Here is a 20,855-nt window from a genome sequence, read left to right on the forward strand (position 1 = left end):
CAACAGAATTATTTAGGTGAGCCTAGATTATAGGCTACAACTTAAATTAAATATGTTTTTTTTTAATTTTTAAAAGACTTACTGGTATAGTATTAGATCGTAGTAACAGTCTAGTTGTTATCAATTTACAGCCGTCACAAAAAAGAAATGTTACAAGAGTGCGACCAACTGTAGTCATGTCACAGCACCGCAACATATAATGATGACATACAGTACAACCATTTATGTAAGCCAAGATGAGTGGCAGCAACTTGAAATAAAATGAGAGCTAATATTACAATATCCTTTCCTCTCTTTTCCTTTATTTAATATTAAAAAGCGTAAAGGTATAATATCAGGATGTATAACAGCCTAGCTATAAGAAGGTGCATAAGGATACCCAAAGAAGTTCCTAACATATTGTGGTTGAGGAAGTAAAGTTAGGATCATTATTTGACAAAAATTGATGCCAAGGCAATCGTAATGCTGAAATAGTGATCTTACTATTTCGAAATTAATGGATTCCGTTCGGATATGTAGTTATACGGGATGTAATGGGAACGTATATAACACTGTGGAAATGCAGTTTCATACCTTACAAAAAACGCTCGTTGACATGGTAGCGAAATCCAAACGTTTAACTGTAGTAAGGTTAACCAAAGTGTAACGTACATGTAATGTAATTATATTCAACAAGAGAAGTTAAATTTACTGTGCCCGTAATGTGGGACCCATGGCAGGGAAACGTGCACCTATGGCAATAAAACTGAAAAGTATGTTAATTAAATGGCATAAAGTACTAATGTTGGTGAAATACAAAGTACAGATGCACTATGCAGCGAGCTACTCTGCGAAGCAGGTAAATCGTGGTGTCTGCATAGTGCATCGGTACTTTGTATTTCAACAACTTTAGTACTGCACACTACTCGTTTGACTTACTTTTCAATTTTATCGCAACATGCACATTCTTCCTTGCCATGATTCCAATATTATGGGAACAGTAAATTTAACCCCTCACCTTGAATATTAAGTGTTCCTTACGTTGTGGTTAACCTTACCAAAGCATCCGTCCATTTCAACGTCCACACACCCTCTAACAAATTTCCCTTGCTACTAGCTCCCTCTTTAGTTTCAGCACCCAAGCCACCCACTTCACAACCAGGTCAATCTCGTCTACACCTGTATCGACACCCTTGTCTAAACCTCCTCAGACCCCTTTCACACAAACCAATCTAATCCCTTATAATGGTGCAACAGCACCACAAAATCCTGGACTGCAACATTCTCTCCCTCCCCTCCAATAAACACTTTTGATGCACACCCTATTCCAACACAACATTCACACCTTTATCCTTAATGAAACTTTACGCCAACCCTGTCACACCAGCCAAAGCTCTCCCTACATCCTCCACCACAACGATAACCCCTTCCACAGGCCATAGGTGGAGTTGGAAGTGGCCACACTGAGAACATTCCTGTTCGGTCGCAACCCTTACACGTTACTCCCACCGAACACATTATCTTTACCCTCTTCCTCCACCCTAAAAGTAGTTCTGTCACCATCTACATCCAATCTAATCACCCCAACCTCTGTGATTTCCTCGCACACACAGATTCTACGTTTACCACCTGTGTTACTGCTGCTTATCTCAACATCCAGAGAAGATCAGCTGCAGAACTCCCGTGGTGACATCAGTTTACCAATTTCCTGCAAGATGACTTTGTTCCCATCCCACATCACACCTGTCCTGATATCCTTGCATCTCTCAATCTCCTAAGACGCCTCACTGCAGAAGTCCTCGATCTGACTGGAAGTGACGACCTACCTGCATTTCTCACCATCTCTTACATATAACTCATCCCTATTCACCATACCCTAATCTCCATCCGAGAGTTATCCAAGACTACTCCCACGCCACCTGGAATGCCTACAGGGAATCTCTAGAAGCCCATACTAGAAGCTACTCCTTGCCTCTCCAGCAACTTGATGATATCTCTCTTACCACATCCTTACTGTCAGTAGCTCAGTGTTAAGCAAAGCCTTCAAATCTATCTACTCCCAAAGCATCCATAAACACTCGAACCTACACCACCCTCTTCCTGTTAACCAGTCCGACTTCAATCTCAATTTATCCTCTGATGATCAGGTCCTGACCTCATCCATCTCTTATCCCACCAACGCAACTCCTGTAAGTCCGCTCTTATTGTTTCTCCCAACATAGAAAAAACCTATGACGTGTGTGGCATTCTTTTATTTTCACACTCAAGAAATATGCACTTCCAGTTCATTGTGTCGGTAGTACCCACATTCGTACCTAAACTACATACCACGCCCTGTACTCACTCCTTCAAGGATTTTGTGGTATGTACCACTCCTTATACAGACTTGTGTTAGGACACATTCATACCCCACCAGAAAATAGAAAGATGTACTAGAAATTTATTCAGTGCAAAAAAATCACCAGGACTGGCTCCAGACGTGCACCAGACTCTACGGTACACTCCTCATTAACTCTTCCATATATTGGAAAGCATTCCATCGACTCACTAGCAATAACCCTGTACCTCACTACACTGTCTGACAACTTCTCCATTCCTGATGACCAACATTCTGATTACTCACTCTTCCCCACCATCATGAATGTACAAATACCGCTCTCCCACTCCTCGCTCCCTGCTTCCAGTACTTGGACAACATACCACAATCAGAATTAAGTGGACCAATTACCGCAAGAGACATAAAACATGTACTCCACAAAAAAGCAACATTTCCCCCAGTCATGACTGCATTACTTATCGGCGCCTCAAAGAATCACCCTTGCAAACCTTTACACAACTATCCTCTCCACAAGTTACTATCCACAACATTGGAAAAATTCAGAATCCTATTTTTCTTCAAACCACACACATCTCCTACTGACACCACCTGTGATAGCCCCTTGTGCCTCAATTTAGTGTTTGGCAAACAATCCTAAAGCATCCATCAGCACTTCAACCAACACCACCCTCTTCCTGTTAACCAGTGTGGCTTCCATCTCAATTTATCCTCTGATGATCAGTTTGTAATATTCCTCCTTATTGACTTGTGTGTGTTATTTACTATCCTGATATGTGAAACCAGATGTAATACTTGCATGTACGCTCCTGGAAATGGAAAAAAGAACACATTGACACCGGTGTGTCAGACCCACCATACTTGCTCCGGACACTGCAAGAGGGCTGTACAAGCAATGATCACACGCACGGCACAGCGGACACACCAGGAACCGCGGTGTTGGCCGTCGAATGCCGCTAGCTGCGCAGCATTTGTGCACCGCCGCCGTCAGTGTCAGCCAGTTTGCCGTGGCATACGGAGCTCCATCGCAGTCTTTAACACTGGTAGCATACCGCGACAGGGTGGACGTGAACCGTATGTGCAGTTGACGGACTTTGAGCGAGGGCGTATAGTAGGCATGCGGGAGGCCGGATGGACGTACCGCCGAATTGCTCAACACGTGGGGCGTGAGGTCTCCACAGTACATCGATGTTGTCGCCAGTGGTCGGCGGAAGGTGCACGTGCCCGTCAACCTGGGACCGGACCGCAGCGACGCACGGATGCACGCCAAGACCGTAGGATCCTACGCAGTGCCGTAGGGGACCGCACCGCTACTTCCCAGCAAATTAGGGACACTGTTGCTCCTGGGGTATCGGAGAGGACCATTCGCAACCGTCTCCATGAAGCTGGGCTACGGTCCCGCACACCGTTAGGCCGTCTTCCGCTCACGCCCCAACATCGTGCAGCCCACTTCCAGTGGTGTCGCGACAGGCGTGAATGGAGGGACGAATGGAGACGTGTCGTCTTCAGCGATGAGAGTCGCTTCTGCCTTGGTGCCAATGATGGCCGTATGCGTGTACGACCGAGGCACACGGGGCCAACACCCGGCATCATGGTGTGGGGAGCGATCTCCTACACTGGCCGTACACCTCTGGTGATCGTCGAGGGGACACTGAATAGTGCACGGTACATCCAAACCGTCATCGAACCCATCGTTCTACCATTCCTAGACCGGCAAGGGAACTTGCTGTTCCAACAGGACAATGCACGTCCGCATGTATCCCGTGCCACCCAACGTGCTCTAGAAGGTGTAAGTCAACTACCCTGGCCAGCAAGATCTCCGGAACTGTCCCCCATTGAACATGTTTGGGACTGGATGAAGCGTCGTCTCACGCGGTCTGCACGTCCAGCACGAACGCTGGTCCAACTGAGGCGCAGGTGGAAATGGCATGGCAAGCCGTTCCACAGGACTACATCCAGCATCTCTACGATCGTCTCCATGGGAGAATAGCAGCCTGAATTGCTGCGAAAGGTGGATATACACTGTACTAGTGCCGACATTGTGCATGCTCTGTTGCCTGTGGCTATGTGCCTGTGGTTCTGTCAGTGTGATCATGTGATGTATCTGACCCCAGGAATGTGTCAATAAAGTTTCCCCTTCCTGGGACAATGAATTCACTGTGTTCTTATTTCAATTTCCAGGAGTGTATTTTGTATACTCTGAATTGGTTTACAAAACATACTTTCATATAAAACCACAAAAACAGGTGTAATAACCCTGTGTGTAAACGTAAAAAAGTAAGCATCAGACTTTAAGTCGTTTCTTCAAATAAGTCATTAGTTCAGAGGTATGGCAAATAACAGTAGTTAGACTACTATTCTGCATCGATAACAATATATCTGGTTGGTGATGCACTATTATTCGCTAGTCTAATTAGGCAGACGTAATGAAGCTGAGTAGGGCAGCAGAAAATATTCCAACTCCCTACTTACCCAACAGACTTCACTTTAGATTTAGGTAAAATATGGTTCAGCAATACAAGAAAAGTTTAGTCGCTCGAAACAAAACTACAGCACCCAATTGCTTAATCAAACAGACTAATTTCATGACAACAAAAGTAAATTTGGACAGGGGGGTTTCTACATCAACATATTTGGTACTCAGCATTTCATTGATTCACTATAAACTGTTTAACGTTACTATTTATGATCATTAATCATCAACTTAGTATTTCCTTTCATTAATACGTAATGTGACAGCAGCAAACATTTTATCTAATGTGGTCTCTGAATCTGGCATAACCCACTGTAATCATTTTAACACAGAAAAAAGTAGCAATGTTAATTATGAAATTCTCAGTTATTCTTTCCACAAATTATTTCACTGATTAATCACTGATTTGCCAACAATACATTAAAGATTTCACAGTCTTGGCTGAATACAGGTCACTCGGAATTTTCATTTACCAGGTTAGGATCCTGTTTGGTTTATGAGCGGTATAAATTACCAGTTGGACACAATTGATAATCTGGATGAGGGTTATTATTTTTAAAGCACATTTCAACTTCCTGGCACGCACTATAATACATAGCTAAAATTTCGTACCCTGTAAGCTGTGGCCAGCGACGGTGGCGTTGGTAGCAACAACTGCATTAATATCAGAACGACCAAGAGCAGTTATCCATGTCGGTCGTATTTCCTCTTCATAGTGATGATCCATCTTATAATCAACACCCCGTTTTTCTCCCCATACCAGCCCGTGATAAACTGCAGTTCCCAACCGAGGCAAGATGCAACAATCTGGCGTACTCCACACTATGCTGGAGCTCTAAGTACTGCCTGTAAGATCACTGGCCACCGACTGACTTTGTTCGCGCCCGCCAAAGCGCGCCAAACGCTTCCGCTTCCACCTTTTCCTACGCTTACACAGCTTTCCGTTCCTGACGGAACTACTCCATCTTCTATACTACACATATCTCATTCAGCCCTAAGTGAGTACACACATAATTACATTATAGCATCTTTTTACAGTTTATAATTATAACAAATAGATATTTAAAAATAAATATTACACCCTTTTTCTTAATATGTACATTCATTTTAATCTTATCAAAGAGTTTCAGTATCGATTTCGCTTCAAACAAGATGTCTCTACTTCTGCTTTAACAGTGTCAATAAAATATTTACAAAAAATTTTAAAGAATATGAACAATAATGTTAGATGCTCTTTACCTCACCCATCTCTTACCCCAGCAACCCAATTCCTGTAAATTTTCTCTTTTTGTTTCCCTCTATCTAGAAAAAGCCCATGACGTATATGGCATTCTCTTCTCCTTTTCAAACTCCAGAAGTATACACTTCCAGTTAACTATGTCTATCTTACTGGCTCACCCATCCTTTGCCACTACTACCAATTCCTGTACCTTCTATCTCACTGCAGTAGTGGCCCAAGGGTATGTCTGCTCTTCTCCCATGTATCTCCTGTACACTGCTGATGTGCCCAAACCACCCTAATCAGTCCACCTGTTTCACTATCCTGATGATACTGCTTTCCTCGCCGTCTATCCTACACTCCAGAAATTACAACGATTCCTCCAAATGCACTTCAATCAGTTTACCTCTTGGTATAACAAAGGGCTCCTCAAGATCAAGCCCTCCAAAACTGTCATCAATTACAGGAAGAACCACCTGCACCATCTGCCTTCATGACTTCTACCTTACCGTGTGCAACCGTTACCTAACACAGTAAAATCTCAACCACAGCTAGTGTGGAAACTCACCTACTAAATTTCCAACAGAAAGTTCACAATAGATTAAAACTACTAACAGAAAGAACTTAGAGATTACACCCCTCCATTATTTTCCACATCTACAAAACCCCAATCTCATCCATCCTCTACCTAGCAATTGTTGCGTGGATCCCTGCTCCACTGAAGTTCTGTAAGTCCCTCCAAATCCTCGAACGCTGTGCGTTCTGTCCCGCTTTCTGCATCTGTTTACCTTCCCCACCTGCATCCTCTACCATCTCATCAAATTCCCATCCCTCTCAGCCACAATGAACACCTCTGCATCTCCCATACCATACGCAAACTAGATTCCGGTCACCCAATTGCCTCCCATCCGATCACCAACCCTGGTATGCTACTACGCCTTCACAGACACATCTCTCTATCCCTAAACTTACACGCACTCTATATAATGTCCTAAACCAACTTCACCTAATTCCATCTCCCAGACAATGAGCAGTGGCTCAATATTTATCCCTCCTACCACCTTTAACTCTTTCCTACATGTTGCACTCCACATAAGGACTTAACTCTCCTATTCCCTTTTTATCCATCCCCATCGCTTTCCTCTTCTAGCCACTGCCATACCCACACAACACGCTACTCCTCACCATATGTCTTTCCCACTGATGGTATTTCCCACTGCCTACTTCAACTCCTGCCTATCATCTCCATAGTTTTGCTACCTATCAAAGCCCTGTATTTTTTACCCACATCTTTCCTCCCTCCTCTGGCAGTACTTCTCATCCAGCGCAGGTGCTTGAGATTTTAACTAAACGTGCAATGCTTTAGTGTTTTCAATTAGAACAATTTCCCTTTTTCGTGACGTGTTTTCAAAATGTTTGTTCATATGTACTTCAATTCAGAATATATTATTTTTAATTTAAAATAGAAAAACAACGCCAGTTTTTGTTTATAACTCTCAATACAATGTTTCTTAATTGGCTTGGCTGTAGTGCGGAAAATTGTGCCAGTGACTGCCCACACACCCGCTCATACAAGGGGGATGAAAAGAAAACATTACGAAATTAGAATATTTGGGTTTTGTTACCATTTGAAAGAGCTTATTTTTCTTAGCTATAGTTATGCATTTTCGTGGAAATACAGAACGTTCGCATTACATCCCGTGTAACATGTCCAAACGGAATTCATTAATTCCAAAATAGTATGGCCACTATTCAGCATTGCGATTGCGTAGGCATCAATTTTTGTTCGATAATGATGAACTCTGCATTCTCAGCCGCAATATGTTGCGGAGGTTTTTGGTGTTAATACGCTCTTTGATGACTGCTTTTACAGATCACGTTCCATCTCTAAAAGAAGTGCATGCACTGCAAGACAACTACATAAACACGACAGAATTCATAGATGACATGGCGTTTAACGGTGCCATTCACTATGATGTAGCCAAACAGTTGAAAAAGAAGCTGTACTACTGGGTAATTTACCAGCAGGCGTTGCAGTTACGAATTGTTGAGCTGTAATTTGAAGTACTACTCAAGGCACACAACAACAGTCAGAAAGAAAACAGCCACACACAAACAACATTGAATAGAGATAAGACAAACTTTGTGAACACGTACACACAACACCAAAGAATATATGATACATCGAAAACATGACACAAATAGATGTAGAGGTTACAGTGTACCAGTCGTGTCTGGGGGCATAATGAGTCATGCAGTCTCTGCAGAACACAACACAATACAATGCGATAGTGATTAGGAGAATGTAGTTGGTAGTGTCAATAAAAAGAAAGTGTTAGTGAAAAGGGAAATGCTGCAGCAAGCGGATCAACACGACCAAAGAAGATCCAACAAGATGCCACACCGGTGACATCTGCCCTTCGAGCAAAATATGATGGAATTATCCCGTACACTGAAAAAGAAATGACAGTCAGAAACAATGGCATGTTGACTACAACAACGTAGAATCAAATTTAAGACTTAGTAGGCTACATCACAAAGACATATTTGTAACTGCCCAAAGATTGCTTACTATATTACTGCATCCTCTGGGTGGCTATATCTGCTTTCCGACCGGAGGAAAGGCAGGATGCCAATTAAAATAGAAAACATCCCCGCAGGTCCTGAACAACTAGATAAATTACTGATACTTGCGAGTAGTCAGAGAGCGGGGTCTACAACTCTCACCAGATCTAAAAGGACAAGCTGAGGGCTCACGGCAAAACGGACTTCGACTGGTAGAATATTAGTAAACTTCACGTGCGTTTGAAACACCCATGATTGTATTATGAGTAAAACTCAATGCTAAAAAAACACTCTTGTGAGTGTGGAATTTCCGCGAGTTGCGCTGGACTTGGAAGCAGACATTCTCTGTCTGCAGGAACCCTACGCAACAATCCAAGGTAAACTAATCAACCTACCCCGGCACGCTCTCGCAATAACTGACAGCCACACTTACAGCCGCTTCAGTGGTTGTTAACAGAACATTAAACGGCGTAAAGATTTCTCAGCTGTGCAACAGTGACCTGGCAACGGAATCGCTGTATGCACAATTAGGCGACAATGTAGAACCATACGTAGAAGTAATAAAAGATATGACGCAGTAAAAATAAGAACCTAATTATATGTGCAGACATTAACCCCAAATCCACATTATGGCACTCTGACAAACCTGACGAAAGCGGACGGATATTCAATGACGCTATACAGGAGACAGAACTACATATTATAAGTGAAGAGGAACTAACACCCATCTACCAGGTAGCAGACGGCTCCAGTAGCAAAATTGACATTACTTTAACGAACAACAGAGCAGTAGGAAGGGTAGAAAGATAAACTGTACATGACTCTTTGACCACGAGATATCACAATGTAATTGATATTAAAGTCATATCGGACAACAAAAAAACGATACACAACACAACACATCGGAATTTCCAAAGGGCAAATCGGAATAGATTAGTACAAATTGTACAAGATGGAAACAAACACATCATAAGGGGAAGCGTGGACTGTAGGGCACTGAAACTAACAAATAATTCAAAAAGCGTAGGAAATAGACATTGCAAAGATCACAAAAAGCAAACATCGGGAAAAACCATGGGCAGACAAAATAACCGTACTTAAACGCGATATGACAAGGAAACTAAAACTGTATGAAAAGACCGGGACACAAAGGGACATATGAGACTTGCTGCATATAGGGAAGTCAAAGACCTTTTCAAAAAGACCGTGCTACAAACCAGGAAACAACACTGGGAAAATTATGTGGCCATACACAAACAACAAAACATCTGAGGGAACAATACACAATGGTGACAGACAAAATCAAGATCCCAATTGGCACTAGACACGCTACGGCAAGATGATGGAACGACAACAGTGGGATGGAGAAGCACAGTGCACATTTGCCAAATAAACTCCTCCCGGAGGATGTCATCGGCGCGCACGCACGCACCCACACACGCACACAGGAATGAACCACACACCGTATAACACGAATACTGTCACCTGTGGTTTTCCTCACGAAGAAGCTGCGGTAGCAATAAGAGTTAAAACAAGAAAGCAGCAGGACCGGACAGGATCCATGCAGAAGTGCTATGGAGGCTAGCACCACAGATCAGCCCACACTTAAGAGAATTAGGAAACGACACCTTACGGTCAGGCTGAGTACCGACAATCTCTAAAACCTCAGATGCAGTAATCATACGAAAATCAGCAAACATTCAGATCCAAAATCCTATATAGCCATATGTCTAATAAACATCATGGCAAAAAATCCAAGAGCGACTCCTGTGTGACTGCCTGCAGGCCCACAGAGCTCTACTGGGACTAAGCCTACACCAATTTGGGTTCAGAAAAGGTAAAAGTATTGATGACGCAGTTAGCGGAGCTCTTGAAATTACACAAAATACAGACAATACATACTCGTCACCAAGTATGATTCATTGGGGCATTTGATAACCTGTGGTGACCAGCACTGTTTCGATGCCAAATGGAAGTACCATCAGTAGTCTACTAGACAATTGCAGGGACAGAGTAGTGGAATGGCGTGTGGGCAACCGGAAGGTAATTAGGAAAATTACGAAAGGGTTGCCCCCCAGAGTTCAATCTGTGGGCCCATCTTCTAGGAACCGCTACTGCAACTGCTGTATGGGGACGAAAGGACAGATGGAGTTTTCGCATGTGCAGATGATCTACTTCTGAAAAAAACAGCAAATACAAGAGTCCAGCCGTGTTGTACTTAGCGTAAGTTAGTTTAGGTTAGATTAAGTAGTGTGTAAGCTTAGGGACCGATGACCTCAGCAGTTTCGTCCCATAAGACCTTACCACAAATTTCCAATTTTGCAAGAGTCCAGATAGAAGAAACGGCGATTGATTTACTGCAAATAGTAACACAGTGGTGCGACACAAACATGCTCAAGATAACGGGAAGCAAAACAACCTACACGCTATTGACGTGTCAACTAAGACGAAAGTCATCAACAAAAATCGGAGACTGTAACATAAGAAGATCCAAAGTCATCCGTTACTTGGGCGTACACATAGATGAAAAACTGAACTTTCATGAACACATCAGAATCACAGACAAGGCAAAAAAAATAGTACACAAACTGACAAGGATAAATTCAGGATAATATAGACTCCGCAGTCAGTCACGCGAACCTACCACTGCGCCCTCTTCGAATCAGTACTACGTTTTGCGGCCAGTACATAGGCGCACAGGTTCAACCTCGTCACAAACGGAACTGCGATTAGGAGAGGACAGAGAAGCGTCGTATTGAGACCATCAGGGGCTTTTCGCACGACATCGGTCGGCGCTGTGTGTTGTGCTCGGAATCTTCCCGACAGATGTTACAATCAGATATCGGACCACTTAGTACTCGTTAATGATGGGTAGACTAGACCAGGCTAGTAAAATAACTGGCTCACGACTGAATAACTTGCGAGACCTCAGAAAATGGAAAATTGACACATTGCAGGAAAAATGGGGGCAAGTGTGATAAGGGAAGGAGAGTACACACATTATTTCCGGACGTAACGGAAAGGTTAAGAATTAAACATGCCCACCCTAGCCGTGGCATGTTTCTTGAGAGGGCACATACCTTATCCCACGCACTTGAACCGGGCGAGTCTAAGAAACTCATCCAGATGTAGTTGCCGAGGTACGGGAACACCCGAACACACAATCCTATTCTGCGAGAAATACAGACACCACAGGAACACACTTTTGGTACAAATGGTTCAAATGGTTCAAATGGCTCTGAGCACTATGGGACTCAACTGCTGTGGTCATCAGTCCCCTAGAACTTAGAAATATTTAAACCTAACTAACCTAAGGACATCACACACATCCATGCCCGAGGCAGGATTCGAACCTGCGACCGTAGCAGTCGCACGGTTCCGGACTGCGCTCCTAGAACCACGAGACCACCGCGGCCGGCACACTTTTGGTACAACAAATACAAACTGAACGCCACATATATGAGGCAATTAAAACAACAGAACTATGGGGCGAACTGAACGCACTCACAGAAAATATATCAGACGAATGCCACAAAGAATACAGACCTGAGAGGCTGTGTAGACGAGAAACCTATGTGCAGCACCCAGACAGACACCGTAGTGCTTAGTATAAGGATGAGGACTAAGACAGAACAAACGACTCGAAATAAATATCCAATACCTAGAAATAAACAACCTAAACCTAGTACAATTATTATCAACCAAATGGACACTACTGGAATAAATCCAAAACTATAATTAGATATAGACAGGGTTGGTGCACCGTCGCAATTGCCATAGGCCAACACGGCACTTTAAACCTGTGAATAGCCTAATAAGTTCAAGAATACCCATTGTCTAGCCTGGTCTAAGGATAGTATTAAAGGGTATTGGAGCCTGAGGATCAACGGCTTGACGTTTAAGTCAAAGGCTTTCATCCTTATTACCCGACGGTAGAGGGACTTCAGATTCGAATGTCTTCCTTTCCTATCTTTTTTCTTTTCTTCATTTTGTATTTCTCCTCCAATATTCCAAACATTCTGTAAAATTTTTTGTTAAGTTGGTTTGAAAAAGGTGCCAAAGAAAGAAACAAATGAAAATTGAAAATTAAAATTAAAATAATTAACAAATAAACCAACAAATGGAGATGAAAATAATACCCGCCTACGAGTGGCGGCAATGAGCAACGGTGCGACCGGGTACCGCGATTGGTGAGGAATTTCCAATCCACATCAGGACCCCTACACCGGCAGTTGGGGTTAAGAGGTCAAACAATACCCACCGTAAGCAATTAGGTAGCGGGTCGTAAAATAAGGGCGACAAGTGAAAAAAAGAAAACAGTGTTTTCACGCATCTCCTTAAAGCTAGACTGTTATACATTTCTGATTTTGTACATTTACGCCTTTCAGTATAAAATAAAAGAAAAAAAATAGAGAAAAGAGGTTCTGTTTTATTTCAAATTGTTGTCACTCGTCTGGGCTTACGTAAATGGCTCTACTGTGTCATATATTAATATATTCCACTACTGTAATGTGACTACAAGTTGTCATACTCTTGTAACTTTTCATTTCGTGATGGTTGTAGATTGATAACAGCTGGACTCGTATTATGATCTAATACTGTACTACGAAGTTTTTTAAAATTAAAAAATCCTTTTTATTGTAATAATTGCTTCCGTTTTATTTCAAGCTGTCACCACTAATCTAGGCTCACCTAAATAATTTAGTTGTATGTCATTTATTATATGTTCGATTGCCGTAATACTGTTATATTGGTCATACTTATGTAACAGTATTCTACTTTTAAAGTCTAAAACTCAGTTAAAACGGGTTTAAATTATGGGCCTGTGTCTACACTGCCATTTTGCAACCTCACACATCTACGACACTGGGAGCTAACGAATCTAAAATGTGTAGAAAAACAAGTCTAGGTGACGTTTTTATCTGCTTCGTGTTGTTTTATTTATTTATTTTTATACTGCAAATGTGTGTATTTTTATGACGCGTTACAACTATCTTTTTCTATTGGTCCCTTCTTCTTTACTTGCCAGTATTAATGTATCTGAAACTGAAATAAAAATGCATCAAACACAGCCATCCAATAAGAAAAAGAGACTTCGGCGTTGTCCTAGACCTAACAGTTACGCCGCCCTGTAACATTATGTCTACAGTTATGTCATCTTAATCTATGTCGTCCTCCTTTTCCACAATATTCTCCTGAAGTTTCTTTCCTTCCTGTAGGTATTTTATATAGTCCTTCCATTTTTCACTGTTCGCTTGTTAGTTACTGGACTGCCATAGGAACTGTAGATACTCATGCAGCTGCTTCTATTTTCTCTAAAAGTTTCTTTAATTATCCCATAGGTGTCATTTATATTTTCCATGCTGATTCACATTCATTGAACAGATTTGCATATCTCCTCTAGCTGTACATGCTTAGCCAGTTTGCACTCTCTGTCAGCTTCATTTTCTAGTCGTCTTTATTCCATTTGTTTCATTTAGTGTATTTTTATTTTTTGTCCTTTCGTCTGTTAAATTGAGTATCTCTCGGGTTATCCGTGGATTTCACCTCGGACTAGTCTTTTTGCCCATTTTATCCTCTACTTCCTTTACAATGTCATTTCTCAAAGATATCGTTCGTCAAGTATTCTTTTCCCCCCGTTTGTGAATCGTTGCGTAATGCTCCTTTTGAGACGGTCAGTAACCTCTGGTTCTTTCAGTATTGTGGTCTCACTGTCATTTCTGCAGTTGTAAGACGTGGATACGAGGTAGCCTTCTATACTACAAACCCAAAGACACATTTTGCATGGGCAAAATTCACATAATTTATTTACAGTATCCACTCCTAGCCAATCTAGCAAAAGGCAAGTACACCAAGGTGACGAAAGTCATGGCACAGCGATGCGCAGATACACAGCTGGCGGTACATTGCGTACACAGGGTATAAAAGAGCAGCGCATAGGCTGAGCTGTCATTTGCAGTTAAGTGATCCACGTGAATGGGCTTCCGACGTGATTATGGCCGTACCACGGGAATTAAACAGACTTTGAACGCGGAATGGTAGTTGGTGGTAGACGCATGGGACATTCCATTTCGGAAAGCGGTAGGGAATTCAATTTTCCGAGACCTACAGTGTCAAGATTGTGCCGAGAATACCAAATTTCACGTATCACTTCTCACCACTGACAATACAGTAGCTGACGATCTTCGCTTAACGGCTGAGAGACGTGGCATTTGCGTAGAGTTGTCAGTGCTAACATACAAGAAACACAGCGCGAAATAACGATCAAGATCAATGTGGGACGTACTACGAACGTATCCATTAGGACAGTTGGGCGAAATTTGGCATTAGTGGGCTATAGCAGCAGAAAACCTACTTGCATACCTGCGCTAACAGCACGACATGACTTGCAGCGTCCCTCCAGGGCTCGTGACCGTGTCGGTAGGATCCAAGACGACTGGAAAACCTTGACGTGGACATACGAATCCCGATTTGAGTTATTACGAGCTGATGGTACGGTTCGAGTGTGATGCAGACCCCATGAAACTATGGACCCAAGCTGTCAACAAGGCCCTGTGCTAGCTCATGGTGGTTCCGTAATGGTGTGGGCTGTATTTACGTGGAATGTAGTGCGTCCTCTAGTCCAGCTGAACTTCTTGGAGACTATTCGCAGCCATTCATGGATGTTACGGATGACACTGCACGTTATTACAGTTATTCACGATTTGTTTGAAGAGCATTCTGAACAGTTAGTGAATAATTTGGCGACCCAGATCGCTCGACGTGAGTCCCATAGAATATTTAGGGGATATAATAGAAAGGTCAGTTAGTGCATAAAATCTGTGCCGGCAACACTTTCGCAATTAAGGACGGCTATAGAGGCAGCACTGCTCAGTATTTCTGCAGGGAACTTCAGCGACTTGAGTCCATTGCGTTGCTGCACTACGCCACGCAAAAGCAGACCCCATGCGATATTAAGAGGTATCCCATGACTTTTGTCAACTCACTATACTTAATTTGTCGTTCTGTATTTACATTTGTTTGTGTACTGAATATTGTCTTTGGTTACGGCGCAGGCGTCAATGGGAGTCTTCAACCAGGATCAACGACGAGAGTTTCGGCACTGTAAACTATTAACCTCCAATGTAAAGATAAAGTTTTAAAACTTTGTTCTTTACCTTCAACGTTCCCGCGTGGTTTACAAAGTTGGAACAACGTTAGACGTCCGTCCAGCGTAACATCTACATCGAAACTGATACTCTTCAAATGGCATTTAAGTGTCTGGCAGAGGATCCATCAAATCATCTTCGTAATTCTCTATTATCCCAACCTCGTACGCAGAGCGGAAAGAACGAACACCTATGTCTTTCCGTGCGAGCTCTGATTTCAATTATTGTAGAATGGTGTTCGTTCCTCCCTATGTAGGTCAGCATCAACAAAATATTTTCAGATTCGGAGGAGAAAGTTGGTGATTGCAATTTCGTGAGAAGATTCCGCCGTAACGAAAAACGCCTTTGTTTTAATGATGTCCATCCCAGATCCTGTGACGCTCTCTCTGCTAATTCGCGATAATACAAAACGTGCTGCCCTACTTCGAACTTTTTCGATGTACTCCATCAATCCTATCTAATCAGGATCCCACACGGCATGCAGTATTCTAAAGGAGGACGGACAAGATTACTGTAAGTAGTCTACTTAGGAGATCTGCTACATTTTCTAAGTGTTCTACCAATGAAACGCAGTCTTTGGTTATCCTTCCCCACAACATTTTCTGTGTGTTCCTTCCAATTTAAGTAGTTCGCAATTGTAATTCGTAGGTATTTAGTTGAATTTAGGGCCTTTAGATTTGATTGATTTATCGTCTAACCGAAGTTTAACCGATTTCTTTTAGCATTCATGTGGATGACCTCACACTTTTCGTTATCCAGGGTCAACTGCCAATTTTCGCACCATACAGATATCTTTTCTAAATCGTTTTGCAATTTATTTTGGTATTCTGATGACTTGACTAGTCGATAAACGACAGCGTCATCTGCAATCAACCTAACACGGCTTCTCAGATCGTCTCCAAAATCGTTTATATAGATAAGAAACAGCAAAGGGCCTATAACACTACCTTGGGGAAAAGAAGAAATCACTTCTGTCTAACTCGAAGATTTTCCGTCATTTACCACGAACTGTGACCTCTCTGATAGGAAATCATGAATCCAACCACATAACTGAGACAATACTCCATAAGCCGCTTGGGTGATACAGTGACGTCAAGGTAGAGAGCAGACGATGCCCATTTTATGGATGTTCCTCTGACGGTGACAGGTGGCAGAGCTGCTGGTAGTTGATGACGGTCTCCGTCTTGTTTGAGTTGAAACTAGCCACCATTTTATCGCCCAGTCGTCGACTTGATTAATCGCCATCTGATGCCTCTTTTACTATATCAGTGCATTATGGCATTTGGAGTACAAGGCTGTGTCGTAAGCATCACCCACGTTATTCTGGGCATATCTACTGCGTACAACGTATGTAGAACTGGTTCAAGCAACATGTGGTACAGCGGCGGCGATGGGCCAACACTATAACACTCTGCCGATAACACGTACAGGGAAACTACACCCACCCAAGTAATTCCACAATTATAACATGTGTGATGTTGGGACTCTTTGTGTTACCCTCTTACGCGGTACTCCGCAATGCAACACGTACACGAATGTTGTGAAAACATAGAGCAACAGGTCTCAAAAGATCTCATGGTAGTTGGTCGCCTTCATTGCATCGTCCACTAATCGCAGTACTTGTTGAATTCTGGAATGACCTTTTGGTATCAGAACTGGAGATTATACAGGGTGTTACAAAAAGGTACGGCCAAACTTTCAGGAAACATTCCTCACACACAAATAAAGACAATATGTTATGTGGACATGTGTTCGGAAACGCTAAATTTCCATGTTAGAGCTCATTTTATTCTCTTCAAATCACATTAATCAAGGAATGGAAATGCAGCAGAAGTTCCGAAACACGACGTGGCATGGACTTGACTAATATCTGAGACAGTGATGCAGGGAACTGACACAAAGAATCCTGCCGGACTCCCCATAAATCCGGAGGAGTACGAGGTGGTGGAGATCTCTTCTGAACACTACGTTGCAAAACATCCCAGATATGCTCAATAATGTTGATGTCTGGGGAGTTTCATGGCCAGCGGAAGTGTTTAAACTCATAAGTGTGTTCCTTGAGCCACTCTGTAGCAATCTTCGACGTGTAGGGTGTCGCATTGTCCTGCTGAAATTACCCGAGCCCGTCAGATTGCACAAAGGACATGAATGGATGCAGGTGATCGGACAGGGTACTTACGCACGTGCCACCTGTAAGAGTCGTATCTAGACGTATCAGAAGTCCCATATCAGTCCAACTGCACATAGTCTACACCATTACAGAGGCCCCTAAGCTTGAACAGTCCTCTGCTGACGTGCAGGGTGCATGGATTCGTGATGTGGTCTCTATATCCGTACACGCCCATCTGCTCGATACAATTTGAAACGAGACTCGTCCGACCAAGCAACATGTTGCCGGTCATCAACAGTCCAATGTTGGTAATGATGGGCACAGGAGAGGCATAAAGCTTTCTGTCGTGCAGTCATAAAGGGTGCACGAGCGGGCCTTCTTCTCCGAAAGCACATATCTGGATTGTTTCGTTGAATGTTTAGCACACTGTCACTTGTTGAAGGCCCACAGTTGAAATCTGCAGATATTTGCGGAAGGGTTGCATTCCTGCACCGCTGAACGATTCTCTTTAGTCGCCGTTGCTCCCATTCTTGCAGCACCTTTTCCGGCAGCATCAATGTCGGAGATTTGATGTTTTACCGGACTCCTGATATTCACGGTACACTCGTGAAATGGTCGTGCGGGAAAATCGTGTATCTCGCTACTACGAAGATGCTTTGTCCCACCGCTCGTGCGGCCACTGTAACACTCACTTAAACCTTGGTAACCTCACATTGTAGCAGCAGTAACCGATCTGACAACGGCGAGAGACACTTACTGCCGACAGCAGCGCCGTATTCTCCCTGCATAGGCTTACATGTCTATGTACTTCAATACACATACCTATACCAGCTTTTTTAGCGCTTCAGTGTATATGCTTTATTAGCGTTTTTACAAACTTCTTGAAAAGAAAGGCAAAGTAAAATTTGGGATTTCAAATAGATAACACGTTTATTTACTGTATGAAATGTTTGTGGCGGTTTACATTCGCAACTATGAATACATTTCATGTCTCTCATAGAAGCTGTAATTGCTGCAGTGCATTTTCTTACAAGCGTGTCCAAATGAACATTGCATTGTATTTCTTCAGAACACAGTTGCTGCAATTTTGTATTAATTACGATACCTTTTTGGAAAAGTATTTGCAGTGTGCCCGTGGACGCTGTAAGTATAAGCCATTATTGCAAAAGTATTTTAAATCCCAAGTTTTTCTTTCCCTTCCATTCCATGCCTTCAATGAAATTATTAATAATATATATTAACAATATATTTAGCATTATTTCGGTTTATTTACAGTATAAGTAACGTAAAAATTGAAAATAAAACTGCCACAACAGGACTCGGCCCAACGACCTTCGTTCGTATCACAGCTCTTCTGTACTCTTTCCGCTGCGCCGGCCGTTGCTTGGAAACTACGCTAACATAAAAGCTTCACCCCTCCCCCGACCTGCACCAAAAATGTTATTTTTTCTAAACGGTTTTGCTGTCTGGGGCTCCCACTTCTGTTACTTTCATTTCTCCTCATTTGCTTCATGTACCATAAATCTGGAAGAAATTTGTGTTGATGAGTAGGAGCGGTATTTTGATGCCAGCTGTTAGCGTTCTTTTTCGTGTTGCTAAATTGGGTACCTTGTCAGCTGCAACACTTACGAAGGTATTTCAGGAGAGCTTTTGTTTTTTACGGCTGCAGGAGCTACAGTTGGGAGCGGAACTTAATAACGCTTGTCTCGTAATTCACGGCAGGATGTCCGGCCATAAACTCTGAGCCTGCCTTAGGAACAGGGCGCAGGAAGGAGAGTTTTCTCCCCGCCAAGACGACGGACTTGGCGGTCTGGACGGGACTGAAGCGTGCTGCGTCATTACTTTCTGTGGCGATTACTCCTGGACTTCAATTGTTTCTTTCCCGTTATTAAGGAAAATTTAATAGGTAATTGTGGGATAACGATATGCACACGGGGAACTGGCACTTTCCTTGATTAAAAAAATTGTAAACTTAGCTGACAAACAAAAGCATAACTGACAGAAAATGAGTCATTGAATTCAGAAGAAAAACTCCACTAACCTTTTTGGTTAAAAGCCGCAAGCATTTTCGTCTCACATAAAGTTAGTAAACGGTTCCAAAACATATGTTCGTTCTTTCAGTATCCAAATTGGCACCGAAAAGGAAGATAGAATCGGGTCAAAATACTGAATTCGGTTATCGCAAAAGATCGTAATACCGTCCCTCTTTTCAATCATCGCACAAATGCCAAAATGGTAGGTATTTGGATAAGCGAACGCAGGTTACAATAGCAACTACAGTCGTTTATTAATTATACGGAGTCTTAGAAAGGTTGATACATCAGCGTGTGTCTGCAGAGATTATTCAAAGCAACTTCCTTCCTTTGTAGCAGCAATTTATCATACGTCGCTGGAGCAACAAAAGTTTCCAAGAAGCGCAGGGCTCGTTCTCAAGACGACAGATGTGAATAATTATAGACCTACAGTAAATCTGTTAGATGTTTTACACAGATAAATACATTCTAAAAGTTAATGCCTTGTCGATACAACCACTCTCGTGTGTCATTGGCAATTCGTTTCAGTTCCATGACCTCCTTTCGATGTGTTCCAAATACCGGGTAGTTACGATTAAACTTTCCCTATATAAGACGTTGGCCAACGGCCTTGCCGCAGTGGTAACACCGGATCCGGTTCGATCACCGAAGTTAAGCGCTGTCGGGCTGGGCTAGCACTTGTATGGGTGACCATCCGGTCTGCCGAGCGCTGTTGGCAAGCGGGGTGCACTCAGCCCTTGTGAAGCACACTGAGGAGCTACTTGATTGAGAAGTATTGGCTCCGGCCTCGGAAACTGACATACGGAGAGGAGAGCAGTGAGCTCACCACATGCAACTCCATATCCGCATCCAGTGACGCCGATGAGCTGAGGATGACACGGCGTCCGGTCAGTACCGTTGAGCATTCATGACCTGTTCGGGAAGAGTATTTAACACGTTATAAGACGGAAAGTAATCACCGTATGAGCACCAAACTTGGTAGTATTGAAAGGG

General features: G+C 42.8%; 1 pseudogene; it reads left to right on the forward strand.

Annotated features, from left to right (window-relative positions):
• The first annotated feature begins 20,462 nt into the window (after positions 1–20,462).
• On the forward strand, positions 20,463–20,580 carry LOC126304641 (5S ribosomal RNA; annotated as a pseudogene).
• Positions 20,581–20,855: the final 275 nt, after the last annotated feature.

Source organism: Schistocerca gregaria, unplaced genomic scaffold (assembly GCF_023897955.1).
Source record: "Schistocerca gregaria isolate iqSchGreg1 unplaced genomic scaffold, iqSchGreg1.2 ptg000181l, whole genome shotgun sequence".
NCBI classification, from domain to species: domain Eukaryota; kingdom Metazoa; phylum Arthropoda; class Insecta; order Orthoptera; family Acrididae; genus Schistocerca; species Schistocerca gregaria.